General features: G+C 43.5%; 1 protein-coding gene and 1 long non-coding RNA gene across 3 annotated transcripts in view; one reads left to right on the top strand and one right to left on the bottom strand.

Moving 5' to 3' along the window:
* Nucleotides 1–19,268, top strand: part of DRP2 (dystrophin related protein 2) — a 955,857-nt gene that overhangs the window by 179,964 nt on the left and 756,625 nt on the right. The window lies entirely within an intron of this gene.
* LOC146829086 (uncharacterized) overlaps nt 6,795–19,268 on the bottom strand; it is a 210,402-nt gene continuing 197,928 nt past the window's right edge. For both annotated transcript variants that reach the window (XR_014962180.1, XR_014962181.1), the window contains one exon: nt 6,795–7,621. This is a non-coding gene — a long non-coding RNA (uncharacterized LOC146829086). The remainder of the gene's footprint in view (nt 7,622–19,268) is intronic.

The raw sequence follows: 19,268 nt of genomic DNA, 5'->3' as shown, positions 1-19,268 counted from the left end.
TCTAATCCATCAAAATCAATTTTTAAGGCCCTTAAAGATCTCTTGGCCAAAAGAACTTCCTCCCCGGTACTGGCCTCTACCATTCATTGTGAGGCTTTGGCATCCTTCTTCTTGGAGAAGGTGCAAGCCATTTACCGGACGTTTTCTTCCGCGACCCCATTATTGGGACCTCTGGTGATGATCTTGGGCTGCCCCATTATGGAGTCCTTTCCTCTGCTTTCTTCTGAGGAATTTGATAGGGTGACCCTAAAAATCAAGTCTGGCTCACCCTTGGATCCATTAAAGCCTGTCTTTTTTAGAGATCAGTCCTTTGTAGGACGCCCCATATTGCGATCTCTCATTAATGCCTCACTAGTGACGGGCATGGTCCCAGCTAACTGGAAGCGGGCAGTGGTCTCCCCTATCTTGAAGAAGCCTTCATTGGATCCTTTCTAAACCGGAGAATTACCGGCCTATTTCCCTACTTCCTTGGCCGGCAAAAGTCATGGAGGCCCATGTGAATCTGGCCCTCTCTGATTATCTCATCCGAGCCAATATCTTGGATGACACCCAGCATGGGTTTCGTGCTGGGCATAGTACGGAGACGGCTCTTCTCACTATGGTTGAGCATCTACGTGGGATGTTGGATGTGGGACAGACGGCGGCGCTAATACTATTAGATCTAAGCGCCGCCTTTGATACTGTCTCACACCCCATCCTTTTACGTCGCCTGGAGGAGATGGGCATCGGTGGTGTCGCCTTACAGTGGTTCCGCTCCTTCCTTGGCGACCGTTCCTTCTGCGTTGCCATACCTCCTCACCAGTCCAAATTCCATCTCTTGGGCCTGGGGGTGCCTCAGGGATCCTCGCTGAGTCCCACGCTTTTTAATCTTTATGTGAGGCCGCTGGCTGATGTCGTCAAGCAGTGGGGCATGACGATGGTCTCTTATGCTGACGACCCTCAGCTGGCGGTCACTATCAGCGGGGATGTTGAGTGCGATGCCCCCAGGTTCCAGAATGGACTGAGAGCGGTGGCTAGCTGGATGAATGCTAATTGTCTCCAGCTAAACGCGAAGAAGACCGAGGTTATGGTCATCGGGAAGGGGCGAGAGCTGTGGGGAGACAGATGGTGGCCACCGGAGCTTGGGCCGGCTCCTACTCCGGTTACGGAGTTGAGAAACTTGGGAGTGTGGCTGGAGCCCGCTCTCAGTTTTGTGGGGCATTCCAAGAAAACTGCAGCCTGCTGTTTTGGGGTACTTCGAGGTCTAAGATCTGTCCTGAAGTTTTTTGATCCCCCCACGAGGCAGCTGGTGGTGCAGGCTACTGTAATCTCTCGCTTGGACTATGCCAGTTCCCTTTTGATAGGGGTTAATCTGGCAGAAATCAATCGCCTCCAACGCGTCCAAAACGCAGCAGCCAGAGCCATAGTTGGCCTGCCTAGGTCCTGCTCTGTCTCCAGAACCCTCCGGTCTCTACACTGGTTGCCGGTGAAAACTAGAATTGATTTTAAAGTTTTATGCCTGGCCTTTAAGATCCTGAAGGGTCTAGCTCCTCGGACCCTCCGGAATCTTCTGTCTTTTTATGTACCTTCTCGCTCTCTGAGATCGGCGGACCAAGCGCTTGCGGTGGTCCAGAGATTCAAGTTGAGTCGGATGGGAGGTCGGTCTTTTCGGGTGAAAGCAGCTAGTCTGTGGAATTCTCTTCCGTTGGAGATTCGCCTTTTGGACGACCTCTTCTTGTTTCGCAAAGCTTTAAAGACTGTGCTATTTTAACTGTTCCCCTTCTGTGCTCTTTGTTTATCACTCTCTCTGTTCTGTTAGGTGCGGCTATGTTTATCTTGTCATGCGCCAGGACGCCCCTTAGCTGGGGCAGCTGTGCGCACTACAAATGCCCCTAACATAACATAACATAGGGAAAGACATAAGCAGCTCATGAGTTTTAGTGTCCTCATTGTCAGGGTTATTGATGGTATTTGACCCCAACACTATATAAGGGTCATCATGAGGACTACAAAATAAGTGGAGCAACGTCAGAGCAAGAACTCCACAAATAAAAAAAAGCCCACCCCCCCAAACAAAATGGTCACTTGAGCACAGAGCACTTGTTTGTATATTTATGATCAATTAAATGTGTGTGTGTGTGTTTTCTATACCATTTCCTAATGGGTACAGCTTGTTGTCATTTAGTCATGTAAAATGATTGCTTCATCTGCCAGGAACTACTGTTGTTGTTATGAGAATCTGCCCCTGTTTGCTTGTGGTTATTGGATTACCCCAGGTCTAGGTCACTACATATTTAAAGTTTGGCAGACTGGATGCTCCACCAAAATGTAGAGGGTATCGCATTCACTGTATTATAAGAGCCATAGGCAGGGCCAATGGAGTTTTGGAAGCTCTGGGAAGTTTTAAACGACCTAGGGATTCCGCCCTATCTCCTTAAAGTCCTGGTGAAGCTACATACAGGGACCTACGCGCAAGTAAGAAGTGGGAAACATGGGAAACTATCTGCGCGCTTCCCTGTTAAAAAAGGGGTACGCCAGGGATGTGTTCTTGCCCCAACCCTATTTTGTCTTTATATCAATGGGCTCATTGACCATCTTAACAACACCAAGGATAATGATGCCCCGAAATTGGGTTTGGGGAAGATACCTGCGTTGATGTTTGCGTTTGACACCCTGCTGCTGTCTAAAATTCCATCAGGCAGCCAACGCATTTTGGATGGATTTGCCGAGTTTTGTATCAAGCGGGGTTTGGAGATCAATTTAACCAAGACAAAATACATGATCTTCAACCCCCCCAAAACTACTCGACCAAGTCCCTCTCTTGATGGTATACCCCTGGAAAGGGTGAGGACATTTGACTACTTGGGTATTACCTTATCTGAAGATTTTACATGGGAACCCCAAATGGTCAAGGCCAGACTCAAATTAACACAGACGGTAGGTGGGTTAATGAAATTTCATCGGTCAACCCCATATAGGCCAGTGGCACCTGCACTAGAAATATACAAAGCCCAGGCAAGAGGAGCTGCTTTATATGGGGCTGAAATGTGGGGACATATGTCTGCTGCCAATTTTGTAAAAATCGAGAACAACTTTATGAGACAGATTGTAGGTCTCCCACTCAGTACCCCCTTAGTTCCCCTTCGTATGGACCTGGGCTTGCTGCCTATAAACGAAGAAATTGCCCTGAGGCCTATTACATTTTGGCGCAGGGTGTGGGTGACCCCTGAACTTTCCGCCTACAGAGACGAGCTGAGGGAGATCCTTACTACTATTAAAACCACAAAAAAGATCCTGTGATTGTTATATATTAGGGATCTCTTGGCTAGGCTAGGTAGGCTGGACCTCTGGCTAACCCCAGAGATATCATGTAGATCAATATCTAGACAAGACCTAGTGCTCCTCTATAGACAGGTTAACTTGCTGGCTATCCAGGAAAGTTTTATCGGGGGCTCGATGACTGCCAAGTTTTTGCTAGTCAAGGCTGAATATAGGAAAGAAGAGTTCCTAGACTTGATTTATCCCTTGCAGGCCAGGCAACACTACATGCCATTTAGAGTGGGGAATCTCCATCAAAATGCCCTTACTAGCAAATGGGCACTAGGGTACAAGAGGACCTGCCCTGCATGTACCTATAGGGAAGAGTCTGAAACACATGTACTATTTTTTTGCCTGGCATACACCCTCCCACGTAAACGCTGAATAATACCAATATGTCGCAATCTTGGGTTTAAGCTACATTTAGAGTCCTTTAGGATATTAAAACATGATACCCATCCCCCAATAGTTTTTGCTGTATCCCAATTTCTAAATTCGATGTAGTATCTACGCAGGGGCCTTGTAAAGTGATATGTGAATTTCTGTGTATACTGTGCGAATTTTTAATTTTGATTCAGGTTTTAACTTTTGAGTGTTTTTATCCTATTTTTTTTAACTTTGAGACATTTTATGTTCCTGAGATCTACATGTTGAATATAATATATTTCTCTGACATGAGATGCATTAGCTAAATGAGGCCTTTTTTTTTACATTGTAGATATAGCAAGTGTATGTGCTATAAAGGATGGACTCCCTGTATAGTCCATCTTGCAGTATCCATAGACTTATGTGGTCCCCGGCGTCCTATCATCTATGTATATCACAAAGAAATCATGATAGCATCCATATCTGCGTAAATCTCTCGCAATTAATTTTTACAATTAATTAATGACTACGTTTCTGGTCAACCAAAATTTGCACTATTTTTTATGTAATTGGCGGTAGTCTTTGCTTGTTTGCACTGAAATTGTATATTGTAGTATTTTTATTCTGTGCTTTTATGGTCTTTGACCGAAAAAAAGTTATTTAAGATAAGGAATTATACAATTTTGCAGCTGCAGCTTTTTCCGCATAATGATGGAGTTGCCACATAATCCATCTCTGCTACACAATCTGCGGATATTAACATAAAAAAGTTTCAGACTCAACTGGATCAAAAGTAAGTTACTAAAATCATGGGGAATCGTGTTACTGTGCAGTGGAAGACTTTATGCAAAGGTTGACTGTTCATCGTTCAGTTGATTATTATTGTATTTGGTAATTCCCCCACGGTGCGGGCGGGGGTGGCGCGGCGCCGCTGTGCTCATGACGAGTTGAGCTCGTCACGACCCCACCCACTGATTAATTCTCCCGCACAGGCGGGGAATTTATCGCTCGTGGGCGGGCCGCGGCCATTATGACGAGCTCAGCTTGTCATGAGCACAGCTCCACTGTGACTCATGACGAGCTGAGCTCATCATGAGCATGGAAGGGGTTAAACTGGTGCTAACAAGGTGAAACTTTTATCCAGGCAGTGTTAACATGTAAAACAAGCATTGGTAAATTCATTAGGTTAGGTCTCTGTAATTAATAATAAGTTGGTTTTTGTTCTAAGTTGTCGCTTACTGAATAGTTGTACAATGTAAGATACAGAAAGTCTGTTAAAGTGTTATGACTTGTTTTTATACAAAAAGGCAATATATTGTGCTACTGCCAGTTGTAAAGTGTGGGTAAGTAATAGCAACATTTTGAAAAATAAAAGAAGAAAATAATAGAATGTATTGATGGAATAGTAATATGATGTGTTTAGAGGAGTTCTGACAACGTTGGTCTCGGTGCCACTGCACCTGCTGCACCATTCAAATCATGCCCCTAGTGCCTGCAAGATAACTGTATTTGTGACTGCCAGTTTAGTAGTGAAATATAGGAATAATCTGTGTTTACTGGGGTGCCTACAGCTTTTGGTCCTAGTGCCTCTGCAATTGCTGCACTATTGAAATCATGACCCTTGTAAAGGAACAGGCTGCAATCACCATAAACAAAACTCAAGGAAAACTTGCACTAATGTATGAAACTTCAGTAAAGGTTGTATGCTACACCACTTGTTCTCCAGTATGTCATATGCAGGTAATACATTTACAGTGTGAAGAACAATCAGAAAACAATAATAAAAACACAGCAGAAAAGAATTCTCCCCCAAGCCCAAACCCCTTCCTTTAGTGATCAGCCCATCTAACTTAGATCCAGAGCTAACAAGCATTGGCATAGCCAATAGATCTCACCTTTGGGACCTTATAAGTGTTTAGCCATGCAACAGTTGCATAACTAAATACTTATAAGGTCCCAAAAGCGAGACCTATTGGCTATGCAAAGCGCCGTGCGGCCGCGAAAGTTAAAGTGATCGCGATCACGATCAAACATCAAAGTTAAAGTGATCGCGATCGGGATCACAATCAAACATCAAAGCGCCCGGGCGGCCGCGAAAGTGAAGGTAATTGCGGTAAAGCACGGTTCACGCGCACATGCACTGTAGCTCTAGGCTGGCCTGGTAGCACTTTTTGGAGCCCTCTCAATAAGTGTCGCCAGACCAGCGCATGCGCTGGGTCAGGCGAGCCCTAAAAAGGACTAGTTGTTAAAAAATGTTCAGCCATGCCAGACCGGGCTAGTCCTTTGCATTGCTACCCTAATCTAATTTCTTTAGGCAGGAATACCTTTTAAGTATTGCCTATGGAATGCTCATTTTAGGGGTGTGTTTCACTAAGCGGTTCATTGTGACAAAATAGACAATGAGAGCCAAGCTCGAGTTGTTTATGACACTCACAACCAAGAGGTGAAAAACATCCCCTTCATTCAGTTACCAATTTACACATTTATATTGTATATGTTGGTTTCAAATCTGTCCACTATTGTGAACGGGGTGTTAAAATTGTGGTGTTTTAAAAAGAGAAATATATATGGACTGGAGAAAGCCCTGACATTGTACTGACATCTCTCTCTTCAAATGGCCTACTATTGACCTCACACATTTATGCAGAGGAAACCTAATCTTAGAACGAAATCTCCCCGACTGGAGTGGAACAAGGAACGCTTATAGAATTCCAATAGCTGATACCATAGGCGCTGGAATAAGGAGCTGCAGCACCCCCACAAGTAATCATGCTGGAGTTCAAAAGGTGAATGAGCAATAAAGATCCCTTTAAATTTTGTGTGTATTCTGTCACATTTGCTGCACCTTCAAAGTTCAAATATCAGGCTATAACTTCTAAGAAGTGACGGCTTTTGCGGAAACTGGAGAGTACTTTTACTTCTCTGACTGCAAAGTGAGAGGATTTTGTAAAAGTGACCTAGGTGACAATCCTGTTGGGGTACAGAAAGCGAAAGTAAAGGAGGTAGCATGTCAGTTTTTTTTCTAACCCAGTACAACATTTAAATATCAGGAAATTACCTACACACATATTTCAAATTATATCAGCAATTAGGAACACACAAATAAAGCTCTCTTTTGTAATTCTGAAGGGTGATGGAGACAAAGATTTTAATGGGTTCAAAAGAAATCAAGACACATTACTCGGTGATGTGCAAATGATAAATATGAAGTCAAATCGGCTTTCCACACATTGGTTTTGCGCTGTATATTTTTACCAGTAAAACTGCATATCCATGCAAATGTATTGCCCATTTCAACAGAAAATGCGCTGTTTGTAAATGAAAGTGCACTACCTCATCAGCGCTCCAAAATTCACCGCCAGTATATATCACACCCTTACCATTCTCCTGCTGAATAGGTATGGCACATTTGCTACACTTGTTTTTTTTTTTGGCTCTGATGCTTGGATCTATCACAGTCCCTATGAGAGTGATATAACATTAATGGCAGCACTCCCACTCTGAAAATTGTTCCAGTACCACTGGCTGATACTGCCCGGAAACATGGCTGTGGCGTTTAGCATGCATTTACAGAACGTGCACATCCGGTACAGACTTGACCCCGTGAATTAAAAAAAATGGCATGCACCGACGGACGTACCAGAAATGCGTTTACGATTACAGCTGCCATGGTTGAAAGGCGCATGAAATGCAACAGGCAGTAAAAGCACCATTCTTGATGTGCATCCAAGCTCTGCCTTTGACAGTGTAGATCTTCATGGCATCATAGCGCTTTTTATTCGCTTTAATCCATGCTGCATATTAAAGGTGGATGAAACTGGTGCAATGGGTCAGCGACTTAGATTCACGCTCCAGCAATCTGAGCCTGACTTGTTTGACATCTCGAGTGGGCCAACTCAGCTGTTTGTCCTTCCATGGTCGCCAAACTGAGCAACTTGCTATTTATAACTCACATAAACTGCAATAAAAGAAGAAACAAGCTTTACAGAAAACTGTTATTAATTTTGATGAGTGTGGCCAATCAGTAACACATTTATTTCTGTAATAAAAGAATGTGTACATAAAGCATCCCAATTATACACAAGAACGCCCTCTTTAGTATTAAATCTTACAAACATGCAGCTCTTGTCGGGTGTATCATAAATGTTCCCACAAATGTGTTTTTTTTCTCATGCTTTGTGCAAAGTACTGCACCCTGTCGCAGTCACTTAATTATTACCACAGCACACTCATGCAGCTCTCGTCGGATGCATTATAAATTTTCCCACAAATGTGCTTTTTTTCTAAATCCTTGTGCAAAGTACTGCAGCCGACGGCAGGTACTTAATTATTAACTATGCAGTTTCTTACGGAAATGTAGTACTGTGTTGTGAGCATATGGCTCCTGCATTGAGGAATTGTAGTGATTTACACTGGGACCTGTAAATGAAATCCCCTTCCTCCATGTGAAAAAGCCTGCATTCAGTTTGTGGTCTTAAAAAAGAAACAGATGGAAATAATGTGGAAGGCTCAGGTCTTGAATGTGTGCATTGTGTGGGGGCAAACATTTTTCCAGTGCGACATGAGTGGTCCGTTTTAGGAGGGGATTCATGGCAATTATGCATTATGACAATTTGTTTTTGTTTTCACCGTCATGTGCCTCAGGTACTGAGTGAAGCTGGGCACCTTGCCCGGACAAAGAATGCTGACTCTCACTAAGTGCACCATATAATTGTGCATTACTATTCTCACACATCCCTTCCACCTGTTTAAAGGGGGTGGTGGACTATTAGAGAGCGGTCAAATGATAGGGCAGTTATAAATTTCTGTCAAGCATACATTACACATTAAAGCACTAAACATGAGATAATCAACAATAAAGTGGGGGGAAATGTATGACTTGTTACATAAATTAATAAATATGGGGGACAAAAACTGCTTTCTTATTTTTAGACCAATGCCCTGCTAATGGGAACTACTGACCCAATTGGCAAGTTGCAATCTTTACGGCATGATGGATACTGCTTTTATGCTTCTTTGGCCCACATGCATCAAAGCAAAAACCAGTCGCAAACGGGCAGATTCTCAGAATCTGCCCCTTTGCGACTGGGATTTTTGCATTTGGGATGCATCATCCCAAATGCAAAAATCGCAATTTAAGGAATCTCTAAATTGCGATTCCTTAAATTGCTATTGCATTTAAGGAATCCCAAATTGAGATTCCTTAAATGCAATGCATGAAAGTTAAAAAATTAGTGATTTCGCTAATAGGGGGAGCAAATTACCATGAAGTTGAACTTCATGGTAATTTGCAAAAACTTTGAAAAATGCACTAAAGTGCATTTTTCAAAGTTCCATTTTACACACACACATGCCCTTGGGGCATGTGTGTGCAAGATGTATTCATATGCAGATTCCAGGGGTGCAACAGGGTGTCTTTTTGACACCCTGGCACCCTTGAAATAGCATGTGCAATTTGCGATTCTCTAATTGAGATTAGCAAATTGAGAAAGTCTTCCCATTCATTCCTATGGGCCTCTAGGCCCATAGGAATCAATGGGGAGGTATTCCTTAATTGCAACTCGCAATTTGCGAGTAGCAATTAAGGAATGTTTAGAAATCGCTATTTTGTAAGCGATTTCTACATGCATAGCCTTTTGCTATTCCTTATTAGCGAATCCCTATTTTTTCGCTATTAAGGAATCGCAAATGGCATTGTTGATGCATGTGCCAGATAGTGTCTTGAGCTAATTCTAATAAAAAGTTGTTCAGTTGCTTAACACCCATGTAGATTTTTCTGAACACATAGAAGAGAGACCAAGTGCCTTTCTCACACTTTTTATACTTTGCTATCCTCAATGCTGAACACCCCTAGACAGGAAATGACAGGAAGTGACGAAAGACATCATTTACTGTAGTGAAAAACGAAGTTGAAAACTGACAAAAGAGGTCAGACATGCTCAATGCAGGAAGAAGCACAGAGAAGACATATTGGAATGTGTTTTTGTAATCGATGCAAAAAGAAAACAATATTGACATATTACAGTTTTACTAAGTTCACATTCTTGAATATATTTTTAATGTAATACATATTTTATATTTATCAGCATGTGAATATGTCAGTTTACCGGCTCGTTTGTCTGCCTGGGAATAATTGAAGCACTAGGGGCTGGAAATTAACCAACTGTCCACTGTGGACATATAACATGTAAGTGCCTCAGTGTAGAACAGAGTATGTAAACATATAACTGTGGAGCAAATTATTAATAATCTGCTGGTGCTGGGTCACACCACTTCGCCACGGGTTCTTATCAAGTAAGGAGGAAACGACACTGGAGTAAAGTCACACCATAGGTCATTTAATCATTCATGAATGGGTCTCCATCCGACAAGTACCATCAAGATACCCAAGGAGAGAGCACACTTGTACGATGGTTACATGGGTTTTTATAGGGAAGATCACAAATAAGGAACGCCCAGAGGTAAATATAACTTTGGAAAGAACGCACACATGAGGCAAGGCAAGAATCGACAGCCTCGGTGTCTTGTGCAATTGCTACGTCCTAAAGCTGGACAACAAGATATGCTATTCTGAGTAGACTTTACTTAAGATTAACCATTGCCTGAAAACTTTCGAGCAAGCTGACTCTGCATGTTTTCACAGCCTACAATGTCCCAACCTGCAATTCTTTACTCATGTTTATACAGATGCGGTGTCAAAAAGAGAGCCAGGCTGAAAGTAGGGCAGGGGTGAAAATGGATGAAGCACTGCTTAATCAAAAAATGAAAGAATCAGATTTTACATTTTAACATAACCACAGCTTGTCTTAAAGACGTCACTGATGACAGCCCCATGCGCTGGAGGCCTTTTTGAAATGAGAGTGTCTCTGTAGGCTTTGAAGCCAGACTGGCTTTGTGCAATGACAATCTGTGGAGTCACAGTACTGTTAAAATCAAGTACTCTATCACTTTTAAAAACACCGTCATCATGGAAGTAATGATAACAGACTACAACAAGCATAGTGCAAGCGCTGTGCCAGCAAAACCTTTACAAAAATGTTCCACAATTGCGGATGGAAACAGTACTTGGTTACTGGGAAACTGAAATGAGAAAAACAGAGGAGCAACAGGAATAGAGCCACTGGTTAGAGGAGGCATACCCTGAAGCAGAGGTCAGACCCGAGACCAGGGTTCGATTCCCAACGCGGCAGGGTCTGGAGCCCAATTGTCCACGGACTCGATAATTCTCGCTTCGGTGCCTACTCTAAGCACGAGTTCACACTATGCAGCTCTGGGCAACAAGCTTGCTTAATCTCCACAACGCCCCCCGCGGCGGGATGCCTGGCTTTCACCTTGGGGATGCCCAGTACGGGTTATCTCACAGGGAAAAACCAGGACGGGTTCCCAATGCAAGCGCCGAGATGCCCAAGGGTAATTTGAGCGCTATATAAGACCGCACATACATTCATACATACATAAATGGAGGAAAAGTAAATGGCAAGCACAGGAACCAATGAGAAAGCAAGGGGGTTGGATATAAGCCCTTTTTAAGATTTATATTAAATACAAGAGATTTCACAAGCACCGTGTACGCACTGTGCAGGTGAAACCTAAAAAACAATGACAAAATTATTAAGTAATATCACAAAATGTGCAATATTAGGTCGCATATTATGCCTTTTCGTGCTGGATAATTTGGTCAACCCTGCCGCATTTTTACAGGGTCCACGGCCGTAGGTTATAATGCACTTATAAAATGGGGCAAAGGACATCAGTCAGGTTCGTGAGAAGTACAACCTCCTCCCAAGGTCTATAATGTAACTTATTTTATGCTGCAAGCACGATCCAATCTCCAATACAGCACCTGGGATGGAAACCAACATAGGGAGAAATTCCAGGGCAGGCATTTAACAACAATCGCGGCCTGCGGCCGGAGGCAGCAATGTTTATTTTGCAATAAACGACTATAGCTAATCTTAACAATTCTGTTATCTTTACGACTGATGTCCCCTGTGTCTAGTTGTGCTTTTATACCGTGTTGTCCCTTAAAATGTAATGGGTTCGCAGGAAACGTCATTCCTTTCTTTATTCGGCAAATTCACCACAATCCTTTTCTTTCTGATTATTAAATTAATCCTCATTCGCAGGGTCCCGAGAACGCATCTGTCATGAGGCTGTTTGTACCTATTTCACAACAAAGGGTACAAACTCATCCATTCTATGAAATCTAATTGAAAAACATGTTTCCGCTCGAAGTCGTCCATCTGTCTCGCCTTCGACAGCTTTGTGTTTGAAATATCGTCCCTGTCCTGAGCCTCAGAGGGACACTCATCTCCCATCTTATCTCGCTGCTCTGCAAAGGGCATTTGGCATCCTCCGAAAAAAAAATCTTCACTCTGAAAAAACCCATTCATCTCTCTACGTGTCTCTCAGTGTCTGCTACTCGTTTTAGTATTAATGAGTCCCCATTTCCCCGAGCGGTCGGCGCGTGCGCACGCACGAGGGCACGCACACGCGCACATGTGTAAACTGTGAATTGGACTCATTTTCGCGTGTCTGATAGGTTGATGATATGTTATTCTTTGTGTAGAGTGCTTTCGGCTGCGTTATTCTCAGCTGCAAAGCTCTGTATGAAGACAGGTGACTGCACTCGAGAGCAAATGATTGTGTTAAGATACAAGAAATAGCTTACAAAGCAATGTGCTGAAAGCACTTACTAGCCGTGCACATTTATTTTAAATTTGTTAGAGATGTATTTATTTATTTGGTTATTATAGTAATAGGTACGTGATATTTCAAACATAAGTGCAAATGTGGGTACGTTTTCATTTCTGTAATACGCTGGCCAATAGATTATGGGGAATCACAAACAACAACATGGTTTGAAACAATATGTGTTAAAATAGGCTGCTGTATACATTTCGGCAATACAAACAGGCATACGAATACAATACAACACAATTCATTTACTAGGGTGACCCACTATCCTAGGTTATTGCGCACACTATTTACATTCCTGGACTTTTGAGTCATAACCTAATGCATTCTGGGTGTTGTAGTGTGCAGTGGTTTTGCTTTCATTGAGCTAATTAGACTAACAACCCTGAAATCAATGATTTTTAGATGAAAAGTTCAGGACTGGAGACAGTGTGCGTGATGACCTGGAGTGAGGTGGTGAACCTTTCCTGTACCGTAAATCAGCATAGTAGATAGTTGTCTCCTAGCTTGGGATGTATGCACCATTGACATGTTTACACTCGAAGGTCACCAGCGGTAGTAGTTGACCTCTAGGCATTCTAATTCTGAGAGGTGGATCTGTATTGCTTTTTAAGATTTGTGTAGTGTATCTCGAGTGTTGCAGTGTGTGAATCCACACTGCGTTGATGTCACCTCCACTTCCAATGGTGTTTTGGTGGATTGGCATCTATGACTTCAGGCTTGTGTTCGATTCCAAAACATAGTTTACTTTTTGTTAAATATGACAAACATATAGAGAAAATCATAAAAATCAAAATGTATAGGTTACACAGTGAGGTTTGAAAAGCGCATCTGAACTCTTTACATGAAGATTAGAAGTATTCTAAAAAAAAACAGTTAATTGAAATGCTCCATAATTACATTGAAACATAAATATGAAAGTAATAGAACTTCTGATAATCAACCATAAGATAGTAAAGAAATGATATGGCTAATAGTTTGTTTCGCCGCTTTTATAGCAATAACAGGTCCTTGGATACCTCGGAACATAAAGCCTGGCACTTCTCCCCACAAGTGACGAACATGTCCAAGCCTTAAATACATGGGGGCATATCAACAAGGGCTTTATCTCTGCTTTTTTGGTCATTTACTGTCAACGATATCTGATTTAACCCTAAACTTATGCTGTCGCGTCTTCTGCTTTTACCTGTGACCGTCAGACAATATATATTCAACATTCACCTCATCCCTTTTTGAAAGCGTTTCTTCTAGATAATGTATACCATACCTTTAAAAATTACTATTTTGCTGTCTCCATTGTTCTGTTTATGTTAGAAGGGAAAGTGATTTTATCTTTAGCTTATCTGCTTTTCCTTATTTGTCATTCTTTTTTAGCTTCTTTATTTAATTGGTGCCATTAAGGCTCTAAAGTTATTGTATACTTTCAGATCTGTAATATCAGCGTTCCCTTAAACCGCGGTGCAGCTTCTAAACCTCGAAATCAAACTTTTATTCCCTTTGCCAAATCTACAAATGCTCAGTGCATTAGCCCACTGTACCTATTCAGCGACATCTCCAATTACATCCTAGGCAAAAACAACCTATCAGCCAAGTAACGGAGCTTAGAGTTCAGTGGGGTACGCTGGTTGGTGGTAGGAACCTAAGATGTAGTGTGGTGTCAATTTCGGTAAGTATTCTTGTCTTTTGATCTAGTGTGCCTTGTGCAAAAGATTTTATTAATGGTTCCTCAAGGAACCTGTGAAGACCTTTCCCACTAGGATTTATATGGTCAAGTCTATTGTTGGAGAACCCAATACAAACAATAGTGCAACAATCAAGGCGTGCCTACACATGGGTTTTGTTTAGCTCTACGCAATGTTTAGCATGTTGGAGCAAGGGAGTTTCTCCAGCTATTAGAGTTGCTGCTAGATGCTTTTGACAATGGTGATGATCTATGGTGCAAATGAGGCATCTGCAGAGAAAATAATATATAGTTGTATTCTTTCTTTGCGCTGATAGAATCCAATAGACACAGCCCAGTGAAATTAATTATTTCTAGTATTTTCACTCTCTGCACTAGGATCTTCATTTTGGATGAATTAAAGCAAAGAATGTATCTTAATATAATAGTATTCTTGGTCAAGGCATATGATCATGTTACTCTGGCTGCCCAGGTTATCTTCTGTGATGGGATTTTGTGCATTGCTGACACATTCATTTGGAAGTGAACACAGTACTGCCCTAATACCTGCACCTTTGGCTGCATGTAGATATTTAGCTGCTGGGGCAGGAGGGATGATGCTTGAGGTCATACTCTGTCATCATACATGATGATTTTTCAAAAGATCCAAAGCGTATTTGGTAGTTTTGATTTGATGAGCGAGGAGGAGACTCATTCTAAAGTTATTTCTAATATGCCTAGGCATGGTGTTTGGATTTGACAAGAAAGTCAGAAATTTCTGGTTAGCATTCAGTTCCTTTTCTTGTGATTTTGGTGGGTGCAGAAGGCTTCTTTAATTAATGGCTTGCATCCAAGATTGGCTCTGGAAGAACAGAAAGGTTAGTCTTGGATATGAGATGCAGCGTTGACGGCCAGGAGCAGTGGTGCTGTGGTCCCATGGGGAACTTGAGGAAACCACACTTGTAGCAAGGCAGACTGCACAATTGGGGCTGGTCTCAGGTGCAGGAACAGCATCTCTGGCAGCCCAAAGTTTCAGTAATTGTTCACCCTTTAGGCTTCTTGAGCTCTTCCTTCATGCTACTGCTGGCCTGGACACAACAACGGTTTTCGTTGTCTCTCGGGGACATGGTGAAAGTTGCATGAGCCCGACTCTTATTGTCTATGATTCTTGTGTCACACTGGGCATTGAAATCAGTAGCAATACTCGTCTTTTGTACAGACTCCTCTTCCAGGAATTAGTACTCAGGGTAGCTATTGAAGCAGCTGGGCCTATGGTTCCTGAGCTGACAAAGACAGATTTTCAGCACGAAGAACAGTCTCCCACCTTCAGGTTACATCAACTTGGCTGCGCCCTTATGGAATGGCAACCAATACTTTCACCCTGGCCTAATCCTTCCTCTGGGATGGTGCACCACTTGGTCAAAAATTGAACTTGATAACTGCCTCTCTGTGCCAGTTTATATTCTCAAGTAGTTGAGTTGGTGGCAGGAGTAAATTCTAGGCTACCCGATAGACTCCAAATGCATCATGCTTCTGGTACATTTTAGTCAATGCTAAGAAACATATTGTAATGCTATTTTGATTGTTAGGTGTTTGTTATGAGTTCTATCTTAATGCGTTGAATAAAAGTACTTGTCGCATTTCCTGGTGTAGAAGGCTGTTGCATGACTTTATGTGTGTGTGTGTGATGTACTGCATATGTGTACTAAATTCTTTCTAAACTGTACTGTTAGTTATTTATTTGGAAAGTGTATTCAATCGAAGGCATTCTCCCCACTATCGAGGGATTTGATGGGTCAGCATAATAAGAGCTCTGTCCAAATACCTAATGTTTCTATCCCTCGTTCCTCTGCTCTGTTATCTCCCATGAATGCACCAGATTGACTGCATAACATATTGTGTATGCATCCCTGTAAGAGCTCAGGCCACATGAAATCCGGGGCACTGGGGGATATAGTGACAACTAGTGGTACAACTCCTATATATCTACAATTGTACCCCCCAGGCATTAGTAACAACAAGGAGGTGCTGTATGAGGGGGTACAAAGTTCATTTGAAAGATATGATATTGATGACTGTAATAATATATGTTTCCCTGATGACGCTGCGAGTTCATAAGAGCTCTTAGGCAGTGGCGGCTCGCAGCGGTAACGCTGTGGGGCGGGGGTGTGGCTGGGTGGGAGGGTAGGGGAGTCCAACATACAACAGCAAAGGTAAACGTAAATAAATACATAAATATCTGCCATTGTATGTCGGACTCCACTACCCCCCCCCATCCAGCCCCGCCCTGCCTCCCCGCCCCACAGCGTTACTGCTGCGAGCCGCCACTGCTCTTAGGGCACACATCTAATACTAATAATGATGATGATTTTGCCATTTTTCTTCATTTAAGTTTACTGTCTTGGAACCTAGCTGGTTTAAGTGCGAAATTATGTGATCAGGACTGGCTACGGTATATTAAGGACTTTGATGTGTGTCTGTTACAGGAGACATGGGCTACAGAGAGAATCTTTATAGATAGGTACACATCACTTAGCGTTGACGCTAAACCTGCCTTGCATTTTGACAGAGCTAGTGGAGGGCTTTTAACATTGGTAAATAATGGTCGCTTTAGCACTTTAACGCCCTTGGAAATAGATTGCCCAGACTTAATGGGGACTTTGGTTACTTTACCCTCCGGTCTCTCCTCGGCACAATTTAATATTTATGGTAGATCGTTTAAGTCCGATGATATTTCCGCTACTCTAACAGTTTAGATACCATACTGGAGGATTTACACCCTGATATGAAAATAATAGTGGCGGGAGATTTTAACACCCCCTTTAAAACCCGGTTCCTTTTTAACAGAGATTACTGCAGAGGAAGACGAGCATTGGGGTATTCCAGCATTGACAGTGCCCCCAAGAAAATTCTTACTTCTTGTGCATTACAAATAGTCTCGTTGATTACTAGTAGAGCACTTAATTGTCGCACCACCTCCTACTCTCTTCGTGCACCAACATTTAAGAGGAGACTATCTGCTAATGTTATTGATTATGTATTAATTGACGTGAGACTATGGCCTTTAGTAGCCGATATGGGAATTAATGTAAGGTTTGATAGCGATCACAATTCTCTTGAGGTGACATTTTCTGGAGAGCCCTTGGTGCAAGGGTATACTGCCTTCCTCACGGTTGTCCCTGTGTTAAATGGTAGCGGCAGTTTCAGTCGATAACCTTTCAAGTATTTGCCCGGCGGTAATCGCCTCTCATACCACTCGATAATTTACCAATAAAAGAGGCAGGCGCCGGAGACTGGAAGGCAGGAAACAAAGTTTTATTCCGTCGGAGCAGAACACATCAGATCAGACAGCAAGGTATCGTCACGAGGTGCTCTAACTGCATCTCTGAGACCTGGTCTCTTATACACAGGTTTATTGCTTTATTACACATAGTACATTCTTGAGATTCCCTTGATGTATGGGGGAATATCCCCTGAAGCCCTGGTTCAGATCCGATCCCACACATAGATACAGTAGAAGTTCCCACCCCACCCACAGTGGGAGATGGCTATTGCGCAGCAGGGTATTCCGCCAATTCCTGGGGGGTGTGTGTGACCGGTCGGGTCTCAGGGAGTAGGGGCTTTGATCTACTGTAATCCCTTTGATGTGGGGTGTTTCCCTTACAGTAGGGGCAATAAACTGCATCCGCAGGGCTAGGTGATGGCCTGGGACCAGTTCAGACAATGGGGCGCAGAGGAAGGGGGTTATTAAAGGAGAGGCATGACCATGTATGGGATGTCGGTCGGATGTGGTTCCGTAGCAGGGTCGCGCAGAAGGAGAGGGTTTATGGCCTGTATGAGAGAGCGGGGGTGGCCAGCGCGCAGGGGATGCTCGCAGCGCCAAGGGGAACGCGCTGGCGATTGACAATGAGCGGGGAGAGAGTGGGGTGCCTAAAATGGCGGCCGTGCATTCGCTGTGCGTGGCGCTGGGGAGAGGCAAGATGGCGCAGATAATGTTCAGTTTGCAAGCTAAATTTCCACAGTCCTCCCTTTTAACATATCTCGCCAGCTTGTCTAGTTCGGATTTATCCCCATAATACTACGGACTTCCACCTCATAAAGGGCTTTCATCCGTTCTGTTTCAAAGTTCAAAGTCTTAGGGCAGATGCAGTTCATAAAAAGCGAACATAAAGGTGGCAGACACTGAATCCCCAAACAACATCCACATAGTACCACAATCGGTATTAGGATAAATGAAAACAGCCTCCATCCCCAACTTTTAATAGCGTCCCAAAACCAACTCCCCAGCGACCATTCTTCTTGCTCTTGATGGACCTCTGTGGACAGTCTGTGGAGGTGTTCAATTGCTTTGTAGACTGAGGGTGAGTTATCTGGTACGTAGGTACAACAGCTGGACCCAATGATGCGGCATGCTCCTCCACGATCTGCCAGAACCATGTCTAGAACGAGGCGGTTCTGAAGGGCCACTAAGCGGACGGCCTGGAGCTCGGCGGTGTTGTTGGCGAGGGCGCCAGCCGTAATGTTCATTGCCGTTTCGACTGCCTGGGTTAAGTGGCGTATGGCACGGCTGTTTGCCATTGGACCCCAGAGTGGAACAAGGCCTTTTACTGCGTCCATGAACTGCGCTCCGGTGGAGTCGGCTTGTACAAGGTCTTTGGCACGTTTCTGTCGGTGATGGTTTGCTGGAGCCACATATGTCGGGGGAAGAACAAAGGCGATGTAGCAGGTGCCTCCCCAACCTTTCGGGAGCCAGGTGTAGGCCTTAGTACCACAGACGAAGTACATATTCGGGGAGGCAACAAAGGAGGGTGGGTCAACTGAGTCCAATGTTCGGGTGATGAGGCAGGAGCTGTGGCTCACCAGCTGTGCCCCCAGGCCTTCGAGGCATACAGATCCAGTGATGTTGATGACGGACAGGGCCACTGTTAGGGTGGCGGCCGTCCGTTTTCGGAGGTAAGAGAAGGTGAGTCTGGCTGGATTGTTGAACACTTGCATTTCAACTCGTTCTTTGGCAGGGATGTCCATGTGAAAGGAAGTGTTCGATCTCAGAGGGCAGAAGAGGGCGGAAGTTCTACCAGTTTTGTTCAGCCAGAACCCATGGTAGAAGTGTGACATGGTTCTGCCGGAAGTGGCATTGTCCTTGTAGCTCTCCTGCAGGAGGATCAGCCAGGCGAGGCAGGAACCATGGACAGAAAAAGGTGAAGGGATGAAAGGGATTGAGTGCCCAGTGGCATGTGGTAGCAATCCA

This window comes from Triturus cristatus, chromosome 5_2, assembly GCF_964204655.1.
Source record: "Triturus cristatus chromosome 5_2, aTriCri1.1, whole genome shotgun sequence".
Lineage (NCBI taxonomy): Eukaryota > Metazoa > Chordata > Amphibia > Caudata > Salamandridae > Triturus > Triturus cristatus.
This window is presented reverse-complemented; position numbering and strand designations above follow the sequence as displayed.